Here is a 19,187-nt window from a genome sequence, read left to right as displayed (position 1 = left end):
GTTGTGTCATCCCACCTACCCTGCCACAAGTTGATCAACTCTTGCCAAATTCTTTGTCGTTCGACTTTAACATCGACTTGAGTGTTAATAGAAATACCAAGGATCTCAGTGGGAATCTGACGTTTCAGGCGATAACATAAGCCTCTGAAAATTACGTAGAGATCGAGTGGTAACGTCCCGGCTAAAACCTGTAAAGCAGGTGTTGAAACTGTTCGACAAATCTTCAAAATACAAAGTAACATTGTACGCTGGATTGTCATCAATTTTGATTGAAATTGTACAGTCCGCACCCTATGGAACCAAGCGCCAGCAGCATAGGTAACCATAGGAAGAAACACAGAGTTATAGTAGATTCTTAAACATCTTCTAGAAAGACCCCACTCAGTTCTAGAAACTCTGATAAGAGCGCCGGTGAAATTTCTGATCTTAATTCGCAGATTGGATAAATGAGGGAGAAAGTTTAACTTGCTGTCAATAGTTATTCCCAAAAGTTTAATTTCCGTTATTAGAGGTATTTGTCTATCGTTTATTTTAACTCTTGGTGGTCGACGAACATCCAGTTTAGAGCCAAGGATCATAATTTTTGTCTTGGTAGAACTAATTTTTAACTTATTTTCAACTGTCCATTGTTGAAGATCAGATAGAACTTTCTCAGCGGATATTTCAATAGAAGACCTTGAATTTCCACCAACAAGGACTGTCAAATCATCCGCATATGCCATGATCTTCACGTTGTCAAAAGTTCGGGTAATCCAACCTTGCAGGACAAAGTTCCAGAAAAGTGGTCCCAAAATGGAGCCTTGAGGACACCCTCGATAGACCTGACGCAAAATTTGTCTGTACTTAGATCTGGCGGTGATAAATCTGTTAGAGAAATAGCTCTTAATTAGAAGATAAAGTTGCTGGGAACATTCGGCATGACGTAAACGTTCGAGGGCACTGTCCCACCAAAGGGAATCAAAAGCACCCTCGAAGTCAATAAAGATAGCAAGAGTATACTTGAAACTGGAGTGTTCAACAGAAGAAATGAAGTCTACAAGGGCGTCCTCGCAGGACCTTCCAGGAGTGAATCCGTATTGATTAGGCGCAATTAATCCCCGTTCCAATAACAAGTTGTTTAATCGCAGGGCAATTAAACGTTCTAATAGCTTACCAAGGTTGGCCAATAAAGCTATAGGCCGATAAGACCTCGGTTCCTTTTTATATTTTTCCCATACCAAAACGCAGATATGTTCCAGCAGGATAATGCGACCTCACTGGTATTGTTTGTGAGTGACTTCCAAGTATACCTTTACCGCCGCCGAAATCACCAGATGTGAATCCCTGAACATATGTGTGTGTTTAGGATATAACGGCACCAGGGGTTTCCCCCATCTTCACTCCCATGAACGTATCTGGGACTACATGGATCCGACAGATCCAAAATTTGGATCTTCACCATGGACAGTCGCAGATCTACGGGACCAATCCTTGCGACATGCTACCTCCTGCAATGTTCTGAGGCTTTTAGAGTCCATGCCTCGCAGAGTGGTGGAAAGAGGAGTGCATACCAACTGTTTGGTCATAACGTTTTTACTGAACGGTGTATTTTCATGGAAGTGTCAGTGACTGCTGTAAAAATATTAAAAAATACATTCAAATAATAAAAACAATAATAATAATGATAATGAAAGAGCATAAACCATTCCATGATGCGAATGGTTTGTGACTGATAAAGATAGATTCTATATTACACAAGAATGACAAGGTTCTGTCGACTTCAGTCATTATTTCGTTTGTTGGAAGACTCCCAGGGATTTTGAGTTTCATTGCGTGCGAGGTCTGAGAAAGAGTAGATGAGACAAAACAGATAAGTAATCCAATACTGAAATATCGTATCTTTATAATCGTTCTTTTCGTATTGAAGATTGGTCAGTCACCTGCGAACGTAGCTGAATTTAAGCAAGGTGTGGGGGTGGGTGGTGCTAAGTCTTTCCAAAAGAGCTAACGGCTCAGTTAAAAGATAAATCACAATCTGCCAAATCAATTTACAGCTGCACAGCTTTCTACATGGTATACGATAAAAAGATGTCGCGAGTCACGGCAGAATTGAACTCCTCCGTTTTATTTGCTTGTAATCCACTTTGCTTTTATGGTAGAGAAGGAGAAGTAGCGGAGTCCCTTCGGGCCACGCAGCAGCGTGTAACTGCTTTAGTTTCGATCCAAAACGACTCACAAGAAGTTTCTTTTGATGTCCTTGGTATTTCCCGAAGGACTTGCATTTCTTCAGCCCTAGGGGAATGATAGAAAAGCGAGTGGCATATGAAAGGAACAGAATAAGTGAAGTACATTTTGTTTGTCTCTTCTCTCACATGCATCCTTAGATATATTTTTAAGTTCGAGTGAATGTTTTATGCAAGATCGCTGTTTCCGAATATTTCAAGCAAATAGCAATAAAACATTCCCATGATTTCTTTCCAATCATTTTTATTCTTTTCTAAGAGGTTTCTTCTGAAAGGAGGGAAAATAAAAGCTTTACGTATCACTCCACGATTCCCAATGTATAAATTACACAACATATATCATCCATGTGTATTAAGTCCATAAAAATTTCGCGTGTTCTCTGGTCGGTCTGCTCAGCCACGGAATGAAAAAAAGTCCATAAAAGTCCTCTTCGCCTCATTGAAGGGGTTCGAACCCAGACAGGAGACATCACACACACATACAAAATGAAAAGAACAACTTCCACCTTGTACACATCCGTCAACTAGCTAATCTGCTCCAGATAGTTCTATGAAACTCTCTCATGTCCATAGGCATATCCAGATCATATTTGTTCATTAGCGTCACAGTTCTTTGAAAAAGTTCTTGGAAATCTCTATCCTAGAGTTACTGATGTGCAAAAGTAGACCTCCGTCTAGTAGCCACCGCTGGAACGTGAAGATAAATATTGCACAGAAGATCAGACAGGTAGGTTGAATTAGTGAAGATGTGATAAAACTGCTTTAGATCCACAACAGTTCGCCGAGTTTCCAAAGATTGAAGCCCGGAGTAAGAGCAGAGATTCTGGTAGAAAATCCGGTGGTAAAACAAGGGATTATGTCCGGAAAGATAGTGAGTGGATTTCATTTGCAGGGATTCAATTTTCAGTGTGGGTTTCAGATATATAAGAGCAGCGAACTCCAGTATAGGGAGCACAGTTGTTTTTAATAAGAGCGCAGAGTACTGAGAATCTCTAAATCTATAGGCCTGCCTTTTGATGAAGCCAATTTGTTTTTTTAGCTTGATGTAATATATTCCTGATATGTTTTTCAAACCCCATTCCAGTTGTAAAGGTAACTCCAAGATCTTTAACTTCGGCAACTCTGGTAATCGGAATATCCTCGATGTAGTACTGATTTACTAAAATCACAGTTGTCCTCGAACCAGCAAATGAAATTGAGCTACATTTACATTAATTCGTGATTTTGATTATGATCATTGAAAACAACTAGATTAGGAATGAAAATAATTCAGTATTCTGACTAAGTCGCCGACAAATATACAGCACGTATGAGAGCTGTTCAGTTAAACAGGGAAGATTAAATTTAAACGAACATGGTGAGATTACAGTTCAGAACAAGACCTGCTTCTTCTCATCTGCTCTTTGCTTGTAGTGTGCATAATGTTTTCTATGGAATTTCAAACAGACAATGCATTCAAGCCCTGTGTAACTCATAACAGAATGTTGACTATATACGATGAAGGTTTTATCTTTCATCAATTTGACCACAGTCCACGCTTCCGGCAGGCAGTAGAGGAACTCACAACCTCCAAGAGCGAATAAATGTTGTTGTGGGGTTTGAGGCGAATTAGCAACTTAGATCATACTGTACCGACCGTATATACAGTAATATGTCTTTAAATCGCGTGTATTCTGTAATCGACTTTCTGGATGAAAACCCCGAGTTTCCTGGTTTTTTTGTCCAGCTACTCCAAAGTATTTCGAATAAGTGTTGATAATAGTTTCTTACAGAACCCACTTCGCAATCAGTTTCACTACTTGCGAAGTGGGTTCTGTAGAAACTTGAATCACTGTTTAATCGATACATTTTAGTAATGGTAGCTTTATTCTCAGGTACTCCGGTTTTTAGTGAGAGTTCAATAATGATTTCAGTCGTACAAATGCGCTCATGTCTGCTCCCCAACACAACTTATGAAATGGCATTCTCTTAGCCAAGTACTGTATGTAGAGCTTTTCTATGTCAGCATTGTATAAAGAATGAATGCTAATTTATGAATTATGTTTTTAAGCAACTTAAAAGAAGTTGCTTGAAATGAAGAAGCTGAAAGATTAAAATGGGGATAAAAAAAAATTGATGATGTGGCCAGTATGGGTATCGAACCCACGACCTTCGCGTTATTAGCACGACGCTCTAACCAACTGAGCTAACCGGCCACCCGAGTCATCCCTCTACCCTCATCTCTTCGTGGAATTATTTTACTAACGCCAATACTTGGAAATTGCAAGAGTTGATATAATTACCGTCCTCCCGACATCGGGTGGAAAAGACCTGATTTCGAATCCCGTATGACATGAGGAATTTTTATTGTCCCTTTTCACAATCTTGCTCACAACCTTTACTCCGTGCTCAAGTTAATCGAACTCAGTGTGGAAAAAAAAGGCATATAATAGTTCCTCGCATCATTCACGGGATTCGAACCAAGACTATTTTTATAGGAAGGCGATGATTTCAAATTTCAGGGTTCTACCCTTAAATGAAACCGGTTTAAGACTACTCTTAAGAGGCTGTTAGATTAATAATCATTGCAGATCGATTTGGCAGATAATCTCTTCAGAATTTTTCACCCAGTGTGCTGTTGATAATCTTCTGAAGAAACTTTAATAGAAAACCACGGTGTGAACCCAACCTGACGGTATTGTGCAACCAGCCATAAAATCTTCAAAGTGAAATTGCAATCTATTCACCAACCACAAACCGGGAGTGGCTTGGAATTTGAATGGAGTGAAAGAAGCTATTTAAATTTGAATTGGAAACTCTAAGTTTCTCGGATTTCAATACTGCTTCCGCCGCGAGCTAAATACAAGTATAACTATTTGCATAAGTAGCAGACTCTTCGTTTCATCTGCATTGCGTGTTCCTCTAAGAAGACAGCGACAGCTGCCTTAACATCGCTTTTACCACAGATTCTTAAGTTTATATTTGTTTTGGAAAGGAGTGAGATGAACACGAAGATGCAAAATTGGTTTCAATTCCCAGATCGACTTTAAAAATTTCCCTGCAGTTATTACAAACACCACTCTGCTATAAACAACACCACTAGCTGTAGTCAGACAGGAAAAGCAAGAATTAAAAAAAAAGAAAGGAAATGAAGACGAAGATATGTATTCCCTAGGTTGCCATGATATAAGAAATAAGATGCCATAATAAAAGCTCTAATTACAAGAAATAAAAACCATCTTCAAGAACTGCAAATGGAGCACTTGGCTTTAATTTATATTCCAGTTAACCCATGCGACATACTATTATGAGTAGTATTTTACAGTTTACAGATCTTAAAAGTGTCATATTATATCCCAAAATGTAAATAATTTACTGAGGTTGATGCATCGTCAGATCCATATTATTTAGCAGTACTTAAGATGACATCTAAAAAGACAATTCTAAAGCTCATATTGCAGTTAGCGTTGCTGTTCAAAGTTTAATAATCTACATAAGTAAATCTTCACATCGAAGAAATACTATATAATCCAATTAGGGAAATTATTTTGCATTTTAAAAATGTAAAGAGAACATGCAAGGAGTCAGTGGAATATTTATTGGTTCTTGAAACTTAAACTAAGTTTTAAACGCTGTTCTTGAAGTTTTTCTTTATTATTTTGTTTCTTTCAGTATAACATTCACAGTCTCGGATTTCAGTTGTAATTTATAAAGTTTTTTGCTATCAAGAGTGCCTAATGATGCTTTAAAAGGTAAGTGTATATTGTATAGTACATATACATTTAATCCTTTATACAAATTGATCATTCAATTCATTGAATGGAAGCGCCACCGTACAACCACTCAAGTTTCGCCCAACTGCCGGTAGATGTCAGAAGAGTATGCCCAAGTACGGGCTTACTATACGTGTATAATATTTCATCTTATATACGTACAGTAAGGGGAACATTTGAGTTTGGAAAAAAAATTATTTTTATGTGAGAAGAACTGGTTTCATCTGCTTCTATTTACACATTTGTGTTACTGCGACCGCATGGGTTGTTTCTTGATGGACATATTCTTTCAAAGGTGATGAAAGAAGCAGATGATGTGTCTCCCAGGGATCTTCAGACGCAGTTAGTTGTAACGGTGCTCTTAGCGCTCTTTCAGAACGTGTCTGTCCTGATGCATCTGTTTCGTGTGACTATTACACTAAAATCCAGTTAAGAAGTTTTCCAAGGGAACAACCGATAAAAACTTTACAGAGTGATAAATGGAAAAATAAAATAATTTTTTCGACTTGCATAAATTTTTGCAAGGATATGTTGCTGTTTGCTTAATTTGTATGATAATTGAATACTGAATAGGCATAATTTCAAAGGCCATTAGTTGAACTAGCTGTTAAATCAACTCAAATAACCATGTTCTGCGTTCTTTGACTTAGTACAACCATTAGACAAAACTAACTCAATTGAGAAACAATTCTTTAAACAGTGTCAGTCACTTTGCAGTTGTCAAGGCAACAATTCGGCCCAGCGATTTCTCTGCCAGAAATCCAATGAATGACAGGAGTATTGATCGTCAATTTTTCATCTCGCCAACAGCAGTCCTGTATTTCTGCTCTAATGAGTTTCTTCGTGAGTTTTTCTTCGTAATAACTTGAAAAATAAAAGCCTCTCTTTTTTTTCTTTCACTCTGAAATGATCTTCAAGCTGTCACGCAGACTTCATACCGTTTCTTAACCTCGTCTTAATATCTTTTTGTCTTACATAGAATTACAATACAAACTAATAGCATTTTTTGGATTGTCGTTGAATAAGCTTGTTTTAGAAGTCTTGAACCTTTTGAACCTCCACGAAGTTCTTTTTATAATGGCTTAAAAAATTAAACACTTTAATTCATAAAAAAATAAAAATTGCAGATTAATTCAAACATAAGTTAATCCCTAAAACTTTCCCTTTTTTGGTATTGAACATCCAATTGATTACCAAATATAAAAACAATTTTTGGATACATATCATATCGTAATAAGGTGACTCTGTGACTTATTTTATCAATCTAATGGTTTCTCAAAAATTTCGCATTGATAATTAGTGATGGCGAATCCAAAGAGTTTCTCGGCTCCTGCCTGTGTCGATGGTTTTAACTATTGATTTTAAACACAATCAAAGAACCAAAAAACTTAATTTCAATTTCAAACTCAGAAATCAATGGGAAGGTGTTATGTTATGAATAATGCACCAGTTTATATGGTCTTCCAGGCTTTTGTAGTCATACAAAAAGTAAGAACGAGAGAAAATATGATCATCCACACTGAACGAAACTCATGCGTTGTTTTGATTCATACGAATTGCTCTGTGGGAAGAGAGGCCTCCAATAAACTAAGATACTTAGCTGGAACAAGTACCATAACACAACTTCACACGGTGGAATATTATTGCCATGGGCTTATTGAATAGAGGCATAGAGGTGCAATCTGGAAGTTTGTCTATAACAACAGGCACTGGTGTAAAAAAATAGTAATGGACTCATTCGTTGGAAAAATGGTCAGATTATATTATTTTAAGCTTTAAATTATTCCATAAATCACGGAAATACCTTATTTGACCTTCAGATAGAGGCCGCTAGCTGTGGGTCGCAGCTGAGGGTCAAACTCCGTAGTTAATCGTGCAGATGGAGTTGGATCGAAGTTGAAAAAGACGATCCAGTTGAAAACTATATCTTGCAATATTTGAACTGTAAACCGAATGTGCGCAAGACTTTCGGGTTACTCCTGTAAAGCATAGAAAACAGTTGTCTCTCTATTTAGGCCATAAAATACTCTTATAGGATTCCTGGCTTATTTTTGAGGGTTAATATTGATCTAAAGGATATATCCTGGTATATCCTGGAACATCAGCTTCTTGCAGAATTTACCTCAACAGAGGCAATTTTTAAGTACTGCTTTCACAGTGAAAGCAATACCGTGCTCTCGCACCACCTCTCTATGCAAGCGAAATTGGGCCATCTGCTCCAGTTTCTCAACAAAATAGCTAATGGAGTAGAATATTGGATCATGATGAAGGTAAGAGGAAACTCCATCATCCCTAAGACCTCGTCACTGTCTGCAAGCTTCATGGTGTGCTTCCATGGAGTCAGGCATGACTGACTCCATGGAGGCACACCATTGAGGCATGCCATGCTAATTAATGGAAAGATGGATGCAGAAGATGTAAAAAATATACTGTAATATATACTCTGATATATATTCTAATACTGTATATACTCTAACTATATATACGCTATCCTTCGGATTGATTTAAATAAAAAAATTAGATAATCGAGCGCCAATGATAGCTGCAAGCAGAATTCACAAAAGCTAAATCTCTAGGCTGAAGCAGAGAAGCGCAAACTGCTTCAGAAACAGTTTCAATGACACGTTAAAGAACACGAAAAAATGCGTTGAATTTCTTCAAAAATCTCTTGGAATTGACCTAGTGACATTTTCTGAGAACAAAGCTAGAGAAAACGTGCTAACGCCTACTGATGTACAAATTATTTAACAGCAAAGAGAAAATGTATAACTGTAACAGGTAAGGAAAAGCTGCGAATAATTTAAAAGGCACTGAAAAACTATAAATAATTATAACTAGAAGAAAGAATGCGTTAACGAAGTGTTGTACGTATGGCCCGTTAGCTCAGTTTGTTAGAGTGTTGTGGTAATAATGTGAAGGTCCTGGGTTCTATCTCCATGCGGGCAGAGTACGAATTTCTTAACATTTTTCTTACGAATGCCACTTTACAGTTTTGTTTCATGATGAAGAGTTTCACTTCACTTTCTAATCGATTTTATAGAAGAAATTTATGTATTTTGATTTCTACGTTTTGAGCTGTTCAAGCACAGCTATTTCAAAATGTTTCTTTTATCTCCATTTCACCACTAACTTTCAACATATGCCCAAAAGTTATAAGGACATGACCAGATGGAGAAGTACTCACATATGCCAAAGATATGTCCCTTGAAATAATTTGACTTGTAAATGGATTTTATGAAATATTTTAACTGAGCGGTTGCTTTTGTTGTCAATTTTTGTAATTAAGACAGCATCACGGCTGTGTGGATTGAAAGAGCCAAATTATCTCACGAGGAATTCCTACTACTTCCAGCTGATTGTTGTTGTTGTTGGTTTTAGGAGCATCGGCAATTAAGGCCATGCTGTTCAGTGTATATCGTCTGTAAATTGCGTGTATTCTGAGGTATTTTCTGTTTTCTGGGCGAAAACAGAAAATGTCATCCTCTGCTGATGGAGAAAGAAGTGAACGAAATCTCTTAGGTATTTAATAAAGAACGGAAGATGTTACATGAAACACGACTCAACTGACGCTCAGTCTTTCAAAGGACTCCAATGTTTAGTCTGTAGCTGTGCATAAGGAACGATTATTAATTGACAACATACGTATTTCAGTAACCTCAGGGAGAGAGACAACTAATTTAACTTATTTTTAAATTCATAACAAGAAGCAGACAATGTTAACCAAGGAACCAAAAGGGATAAAAGAAAAATCACTCTTTCTAGCCAAGATGATGGCAGGATGCGCTAACCAAGTGGCTACTCATTTGTCTTGGGAGTACTGCTGTTCGATAACTTCAACGATAATTTTAAATCACAGAAAAATATACACAATTTCATTTCGTTAACCCTCACTGAGGTCTGTTTCATGTGTTTCTGTCTGTATTTTCAAAACTATTACTACAAAAATCATTTTCGTAACACCAATTTAAAATTTCAACAGCACCGAACAATAAAATGCAAAAATTCGCTTCGTATTCCTAATACTTTTGATAAGATGATGCAGAATACTAAAGTCAGTGTAGAATTGTCTACAGCAAATATTCTTATTAATTTCCATTCTTATTAGACAGAAACAGAACTAACTGAAGGTAACTTAATGAGAGAAAGTACCGTAATTATGATCTATAACATTTTTGCATTTTTTAAAACCGTTCTTGAATCTGTTTGGGAGCGATCTAACTGAAGATACTTGTATATCATTCGACATCTTCATGAGGGGAATCCAGTTTATGATATTAACTTAAATTATTCGTAAATGAATTTTAATTATGCCAGTAAATAGTTGTTTTATTGCCAATTCCTATAATTCAGGCAGCTTAACGGGATGAAAAACTCACGTGGAACGCCTTCTCCATCGACTACAACAGCCTACATCGCAGAGACCTTCAAAAATATCTCTAGTCTAATCGGAGATACCGATATACTGGCAAGGAGGACATATACAACTGGCCCTTTCATCAAGACTAGCCTTTACGGATTAAATAAATTAACCATTGATCGCAGTCACCTAAACAAGTTCCCTTCCTTTCGGAAGACTGGAAATTCTGCAACATGTTAATTGTCATAGAATTTCCACGAATAATAGTTAGGCATCTGCTTAATTTATAATAAAATATCTTTGAAAAAATTTGTCTGTTTGCAAATGTTACCAGTTATACACATGCAAAGCTGTGATTTTAAACTTACCCAGTCGCGTACATGTCTTGTACACGTCTTTGCGATTAAACTTATTGCAGTCATTGAATACGAATATTGTAAACATTCGTTTCCTGGCCGGTTAGCTCAGTTGGTTAGAGCGTCGTGCTAATAACGCGAAGGTCGTGGGTTCGATCCCCATACTGGCCAAAATAGACATTGTTTGCATTTTCGTAACAAGCGTCAACCATATTTTTTTATTCGCAAATGAAAATCGTTAATCAAAAATCTTCATTTATTACAGCAGCAGGACTACGACACATACTGCAATGTGTATTCATTCATAAGATGTGTTAGAGTTAAGTTGTGAGTGACCTTCCAAGGAGCATGGAGGTGGGTGGGGGAGGGTAAGACGGGTTAGCTGTCCGTCTGCTCCCGAGAAGCAGAAAATTGTGGGGAAGTCCAGAATTAGAGTCATAGTCCCTTATGTGTAAAGGTGGGCCAACCTAAGGAGGATGTCTGTTCCTTGGTTCTTCACACCCACGGATTTTTCATGGATTCTTACGGTATTTTTTGTGGACTATGGCTAAAATAACAAGCAAGGGTACTTTCAGGCGTTACTGTGAGTCCCCATCCCCCCTCTAAAGTATTTCCCTTGAGCGTCAACTTCGAAAACGTTACTGGAAGTCTTTTTTCAGTGTTTGCAAAACATTCTGTGTAATTCTTTGATCACTTCAATGATAATTAATTAAGTAAGCAACACGAATATACTACTGAGAGATTAAGTTAGTTTACTGAAAATGTTGCAATTCTATTGAGTAACCCTCAAAAGAAGTTTCGAGAAGTTACTGTTTGTCGGCTAGAAACCAGTTTGAGGAGTTTATATATTTCTATTTTGGTGTATTCAATGTAACTGCAATATTTTCAATAAAACAACATAATCTTTCACATCGTATATTGGGATTGCTTACTTAATTCATTCCCATACGATAAATAACTATATAAAGCCCCTCTTCCAAATAGTCACTTCAATGGTGTCTAGAAGCCTCATTTGGGGAAGGATGTGGATCTGTTGGAACGAACACAGAGAAGCGCAACAAGATTAGTCAGGCACACTTTTCAATGGCACATTTACCATAAAAGACGTCAGTTCTGCAAACTGCAACGTTTGGAAATGCTGGATGAATGAGGGAAAATATTGTGAGCGATCTTGTGAGTGCGTCGGCATTTAAAGTGGATGGACAACTTGGACCGATTTATGGTCATTTTTGAATTTAGCGTACCACATACAAACGACACTTTTGCCAAAAACACGGTTCCTGAAAATTTCTTTTAATAGTTCAATAGTAGCGATTTCTAAATCCAGCAAAATATGATAAAAATTCTTTGCTCAGTTTTTTTCACTCCCCAATATTCTCCAAAATCGAAAAACTCAGCTGAACTTAACAGCTGATCATGCAACATTGACGCTACATATGAGACAGGAGTAAGAGGCCTGAGTGCATAATTAAACAGATTTTGATTCAGTCTAGATATGATGCATAAATCTCTAGTCTGGTGCATATGCCACTGCCACCCTTACACCCCACGTTTAAGGGGATTTCCCATACGGAAATATCTTAGACTGCGTATTTCTTTTCGATTCACTAATATTGTTTTCGTATCCGAATGTCGTTTTCCTAAAACATCTGATTGGTCCCTTAACTCAGTTGGTTAAAGCGTTGTTCTAATAAGGTGAAGGTTGTATGTTCAATCCCCAAAATTAATTTTTTTCTTTGCTAACAGTTATTTCCTAAATTTACATATTTCTTGTTACATGCTGTTTCAAGTTATACGGATGTTTCAACTCGCACTCTCGACTCGTTTAATTCTGCAAGTTTTGTACCTTATATTCAGAGACTATAGGGAAGCTTAATTCATGGCTTGATGGAAAAAGTTCTCATGTTTACCAAAGAAGAATGCCTTCAATAAGACTTGTTTACCTTTCTTTTACTTCTAGTCGAGGTTGGTTTAATATTTAAGGATGTTTCTGTGATTACAATGAACGAAACTGAAATTTCACCCGAGGCTTTCATCGTGAAAAATTTTAAAAACACTCATACAAACAAAGTTGGTCTTTGAGTGCCAAAAAAAAAAAAAACAGAATTAATTTACACGATATCAGGACAGCAGAGTTGGTTTCTGCAAGAAACGGGATTCAGTCTTTAATTTATACGTTTTAGTAATTATGGCTCCATGATCCGGTCCGCAGGTTTCCAATGATTCCAATTGTAGAAAGGATGTTCCATGTCTGTTCTCGAAACATAACTTATGAAAGGGCATTCTTTTAGCAACGCATGTAGCGCTTTTGATACATCAGCCGTGTTTTGTATATAAACAATAATTGCTAATTGATGAATTATGTTTTTAAGCAAAAAGGAGGGTTACTTCAATCAATGCTGTTTGTAGATGTGGACTAACTTAATGAAAAAGATGAAAGATAGAATAAGGAGAAAAGAAAAAAAAAAAGAACTGAACGTCGGTATGGAGATCGAACCCACGAATGTCGCGTAATTAGCACAACCGTCTAACAAATTGAGTTAACTGGTCATTCGTTAAACTATATTGGTATCCATGTTTTACTCCTTTTTTTCCTCCTTGTTTTAATATTTTCAGCTTCTTCATTAAGTTACTCCACAGCAGTGAAGTAAGGTTTATTTTAAGTTGCTTAAAAACGTAAGTCATCAATTAGCAATAATTCTTTACACAATGCTAATGTCTGATAATTATAGAAATTAATAATACATCAATGTTGTGGTGGAAGGCTATGATTATTCTAGTGTAAATTGAGATAACTTCTTGGCTTTCCAAGAATTCGCCACTGCTGTATTTCATAGGAAAGGACGCTTCTGCGTCTGGAAGCCTGGGCTTCCAGACGCAGAATATAGCACAGTGTGGTTTATAAACTGGCCTAGTTGGAATTCTGAGAACTGGCTTGTTGGAGTCATGAATTCATGTGGTGGAGAAAGATTCAAATTTTTATCTCTTCTGGCAAGAGTAGGTCTACTAATTGGGAAATTTGGGGGTATTCGGGATGGAATATGACTGTGGTAGACCAGGCTCTTGTAATTTGGAGGTGAGAATCTTGAAATGCTTCGCAACTCTGCTGTGAATGCACGTACAGTATTTAAAACGTGTGCAGTATTACAAGGCATATGAAGGATTGTGCTGTGTAACAAAACAGAATGAATAAATTCGTTTCGGTTGGAGTGGGCGAGGATGTGATATTCTGTTCCTGAATGTGGGTGGGTGTTTACTTCGGAATCTACATAATCGGTGTTTTATGTTTTCTCTTGATTTCCCCTGGCAATGCATGGTGCTGTCAACATTGGTGATGATTGTCAACAACGCTCTAATCAACTGAGCTAACCGGCCACTCACTGAATTAATGATTTTTAATAATAGAAAAAATATATAGCATTACGAACCTTTCTTGGAAATTTTTATTTATGATTAGAGTTGTCACCTCTCCTCAAAATTCGAGGGTTCTTAGCGCAATGAGGCTAAGAACCCTCGAATTTTGAGGGTTCTTAGCACAATGAACTGCTGGGCCATGCTGTGCCTGGTCAAGGATTACTAATTGCAAAATCTTCCATATTATGATTATCAGATACGATTATATAAATTTGTGTCTTCAAAATTGTCATCATTGCCAATCCAGGAAAAGGTTAAGGGTTCTTGCAAGTTGGATACAGAACTAAAGCTGGATTTCCCGTTTGGAACATTCACTGGGGATATGCTTGATTGTAAATTGGGGTGGGAAGAATGAACACTGAAGTGGGAAGGGTTCTCTCCTATAAACAAATGCAGATATGTTGGATGGGAACGACCGAAGCAGATTCTATCCAAAACTACTTCTTGCCTGCTTCTCCTGAAATTAGATGTCCACAGTTGCGGTTCTTTTTCTATCTGTGGGAGTTTTTTATTCCTTTTTTGTTCGATACAGTTGAGACCAGCGATTCTTGCATTCTGTTTTAATAATGGATTTGAAATCAGCGTGGGGCACAAATTCGACTGTATTCAGAGATAAATGCTTTGAAAACGTTAGCAATACCATATAACAGTCGTGATTTGAAAATTACGACTGTTATATGTGTTGATTGTTATATTCGCCGATTTCAAAGTGGGTTCTGTAAGGAACAGCTGCTAATTGATACATTTTAGACATGGTGGCTTAATGTTCCAGGAGCACAAGTTTTTGGGGAGAGTTCGATAATATTCCAGTCGTTCAATTGTACGTAAGTCTGGTCTACAGCATAACAGCTTATAAGGGAAGGATACATTCTTTCACTAAAGTAACGTAGCCTGTGCTCTATACCTGCGTGTTAACGACTGCTAACTGAAGACACGTTACGAGTAACTTAGAAGCCTTAATTCACTACATTTCTCGATGTTAGTACCTTAAGCAAGAGACTGAAAGATAAAAAAGATAGGAAGAAGAAAACCGTTTTTTTTTTCAGTGGCCAGTATGGGGATCGAACCCACGACCTTCGCGTTATTAGCACGACGCTCTAACCAATTGAGCTAACCGGCCATTCATTAATTTATAAAATTTTAAGGGAAGTAAAGATATATTTTTATTGCAAAGACTACTAAGATTTCCAGTAGTTCTAAAGTAGTTTACAAAAATGTAAAATCGCAGGAACTTATAACTAATCAAAGTGTTCTTTATTAATAAAAGTAGCGTACCTTCCTGCTGCTATTGATAATGCCATGCAGAAAATGAAAACAACGCTGCTACTTCTCGAATTATATTCTATTAATTTCTATAATTATCAGATGGAAAGAGATACAACTGAAGAATAGCCAGGTGGGAAGGAGCAGTAGTGCGTAGCACACGCTTCTTGATTAGACCGGGGTTCAAGCCCGTCACCACCAGATGCGGAAAGGTCAGGAAATGACCACCGCATATCCCCGGAGCAATTTGGCCTTAGTTGCTAATGCTCGTAAAAACCAAATAACAAGAATAGGAGAGTGCCAGTTATGAATGGTGAACTGTGTATATATATATTTATTTATTTTATTAAGTAGTTGCTGCCAAAACCAGGATTTGCAATTCCTGGCAACTCCGATGTTAAATCTACAGATAATCTAAGTAATTACAATGTACTCATGCCCAGTTATAGGGTAGGAAGATCGTCTAAAACAACATATTAAAGCAATACAAAAAATTCCATACAGAAGACAGTTTAAATTCCAGGTTGAAGTGTACAGGTTCAAGTGCCCATGTACGGTTTATAAATAACTGTCAGCTGATTTCAAAGTCCACATCATTATCATCACTTAAGATGGCTATAGCAAACCATACCAAATCTCAAATCAAATAACGGTAAATAATGAAATCCTTAATACGTTAAGGAGTTCTCCAAAGATCTACATCCCAACGTGCCAGGCCGAGAAAAACCTACACCACTATCACGATACTACACCATTGTAGTATCGTGAACTAGCACAAGGAGCTGGCTGTGACAATCATCAACAAAAAGCTGAAAAGCACCATGAATTTCCAGGGGATATCATAAGGAAACCAAAAACGTCGATTATGTGGATGCGGAAATGGAAGTAAACGCCCACCACATTCAGGAACAGAATACCACATCTGTGCTCACTCCAATCGAAACGAACTCATTCATTCGGTTCCATCACACAGCATAAACCTTCGTATAGAAATTATGAGCTTTGTAAGCTAGCCTTGTAACTATAATACCGTACACACCGCATTCGCAGCCGAGTTGTGAAGTATTTCAAGATCCTCACCTCCAGATTACAAGAGCCTGACTTACCACAGTGCCATATTCCACCATGAGTGACTACCAATTAGTAGACCTACTCGTGCCAGAAGAAATAGAGATTTGAATGTGACTCCAGCAAGCCAAGCTCTCAGAATTCTAGCTAAGCTGCCAGTGTATAACCCACACTGTGCTCTACTAAAATTCCCAGGCTTCCTGGCGCAGAAGCGCCATTCAGCTATCAAATGCAGCAGTGAGAAAGTCTAGAAGTTATCTGGCGTTTCCTCTAGAATTGTTTCATAGCATTCTACCATAACATTGATATTTTATTAATTTCTGTAATTATCAGACATCAGCTTTGTTTAAAGAATGATTTTTATTGCAGATGAATTACGTGTTTAAGCAATTTAAAATAAGTCTTGCTTCAATGCTGTTTCTAGATGTGGAGTAACTAATGAAGAAACCGAACGATTAAAATAAGGATTTAAAATTCTGGCTAGTGTGAAGATCGAACCCAAGACCTTCACATTATTAGCACGACGTTCTAATCACCTGAGCTAACCGGCCACTGACTAAACTACAGATTTTTAACATTAGCAAAGATACATACAATACTAATATTTCCGGCAATTCTGAAGTAGTTTTGAGAAATGTAAAATCGCAGGAATTTAGATCTGATCAAAGTGCCTTTTATTTATAAAAATTGGTACCTACGTGCTGCTATTGACAAAACAATGCAAAGAAAAAGTAATTCTGGTTCTGCTCGAAATATATTTTATTAATTTCTATAATTATTAGACGGAAACATATGTAACTGAAGGACAGGAAAGAATGGTGATCCGTTGTACATTACCAAAACCTTTCTTGGATGTTTTTGTTTATGGTTTACCAACCCATTATTATTATGGTATAAAACAAAAATATTCATTCCTATATGTAGCGAATATGATTATGCGCTATATTATGATACGTTTTTTTAGTTTTACGAAACTACTAAACACTTGTATCACAATTATTTTAATATGATGTTGATGAAGGTTGAATTGTAAGTTGGAAATCTATATTTGAGTCTTTCAAATGTACCCATGTCTGGTCTATAGCATAATAGCCTATAAGGGTACACTCCTTTACTAAATAATGTGCTCCGTGTTCTATACCTGCGTGTTAACCATGACTGCTACCTGAAGACACGTTACGAGTGACTTAGAAGTCTCAATTCACGATGTTTCTCGTCTGTCTAAATTTTAATCAAGAAACTGAAAGATTAAAAAGCAAGAGAAAAATACGATTGTTTTTTGTGGCCAGTATGGGTATCGAACCCACGACCTTCGCGTAATTAGCACGACGCTCTAACCAACTGAGCTAACCGGCCATTCGGTAATCAATTGATTTTTAATGATAGTAAAGAGACATTTTTATTGCAAAGAGATCTAAGATTTCCGGCAATTCTGAAGTGTCCTTCAGAAATGTAAAATCGCAGGAACTTAGTTCAGATCAACGTGTCCTTTATTTCTAACAGCTCTGCTGCTATTGATTATACCATGTACTCCTGCCCCTGTTTGTGCCCAATTACAGGGTGGAAAGAAGCTCTAAAACGACACAATAAAGCAATACAAAAAAATTCCATACAGAAGATTTCAATTCCAAGTTGAGGTGCCCAAGTCCAGGTTATACATTACTGTTAGCCGTTTTCAAAGTCCACATCATCATCAGTTAAGATAGCTACAGAAAACCATACCAAATCTCGAATAAAATAACGGCAAATAAGGAAATCTTCAAGTCATTAAGGAGTTCTTCAAGGATCTACATCCCAAAGTCTGTAGGAATCAGGTAGTCCGTCGAGAAAAGCCTAGAACCCAAGTAACTGCCAAAGATAGAACTGTCAGAACAAGGAGCTTTGTAGTATCATGAGCCAGCACAAGGAGCCGCCCGTGACAATCATTAACAAAGATGACAGCATCATGAATTGTCATGGGATATCAAGAAGAAACCGAAAACGTCGATTATGTGGATGCGGAAGTGGAAGTAAATACCCACCCACATTGATTAACAGAATAACACAACCTTGTCCATTCGAATCGAAACGAACTCATTCATTCTGTTCCGTCACACAGCACAATCCTTCATATGAAAACTATGAGCTGAGCCTTGTAACTATAATACTGTACATATCTTCTATACCTGGGTATAACGGGGTAGTAATCCTGGGTATAACCTTCATGCACAAGTACATGGTGGGTGACCATCCAGGTGTGAACCAACGTAAGCAGGGGTCGAGGTGTGGCGCCCACACCACATGGAGGAACGCCACCCCTCTATGTTACCAGGCAGTACTAGGTGGTAGATGACTCTCATCAACCGGTGAAATACCACCACTTTGCTTATTGGAGGCTTGAAGTGGTGGAACCCATGTTTAGTCTCTAGAGCTAAGTTCCGGCCAACCCTTCCCTATCTCTTCCATCATGCAGTATGATTGATGATTTTTGAGGTTATGATGAATGTCGTGGCGAGATCCAATATTCCTTACATTTCGAGGGTACAGCTCTAAAACGGTGTTCGCAGGCCGGCCGCTAGTTAGTACACCGGACTGAACCTATTGGTAACTCTCTAGGAAGCTTCCGGATCAGCTAGTGTATAATCTTGCTACCTCTACTCTGCTAGATAGTGACTGGAGGGAGTCCGAGTAGTGTGTATGCGGGGAGCATTGTCGAGGCCACGTTATGTCAAGGATCTGGGTATATTCTTACCACATGTACGCCATATCCAAAAAT

General features: G+C 37.6%; 4 non-coding genes across 4 annotated transcripts; 1 reads left to right on the top strand and 3 right to left on the bottom strand.

The window, feature by feature from the left end:
- Positions 1 to 4,343: 4,343 nt before the first annotated feature.
- On the bottom strand, positions 4,344 to 4,417 carry TRNAI-AAU (transfer RNA isoleucine (anticodon AAU)). The gene has a single exon. It is a non-coding gene; the product is annotated as a tRNA-Ile (tRNA).
- Positions 4,418 to 10,784: 6,367 nt separating this feature from the next.
- On the top strand, positions 10,785 to 10,858 carry TRNAI-AAU (transfer RNA isoleucine (anticodon AAU)). The gene has a single exon. It is a non-coding gene; the product is annotated as a tRNA-Ile (tRNA).
- Positions 10,859 to 15,147: 4,289 nt separating this feature from the next.
- TRNAI-AAU (transfer RNA isoleucine (anticodon AAU)) lies at positions 15,148 to 15,221 on the bottom strand. The gene has a single exon. It is a non-coding gene; the product is annotated as a tRNA-Ile (tRNA).
- Positions 15,222 to 17,714: 2,493 nt separating this feature from the next.
- TRNAI-AAU (transfer RNA isoleucine (anticodon AAU)) lies at positions 17,715 to 17,788 on the bottom strand. The gene has a single exon. It is a non-coding gene; the product is annotated as a tRNA-Ile (tRNA).
- Between the last annotated feature and the right edge of the window lie 1,399 nt (positions 17,789 to 19,187).

Source organism: Mastigoproctus giganteus, chromosome 3 (assembly GCF_048544385.1).
Source record: "Mastigoproctus giganteus isolate SK-2022 chromosome 3, ASM4854438v1, whole genome shotgun sequence".
In the NCBI taxonomy this organism is placed as follows: domain Eukaryota; kingdom Metazoa; phylum Arthropoda; class Arachnida; order Uropygi; family Thelyphonidae; genus Mastigoproctus; species Mastigoproctus giganteus.
The sequence above is the reverse complement of the archived record's forward strand: the minus strand, read 5'-3'. Positions and strand labels throughout refer to the sequence as shown.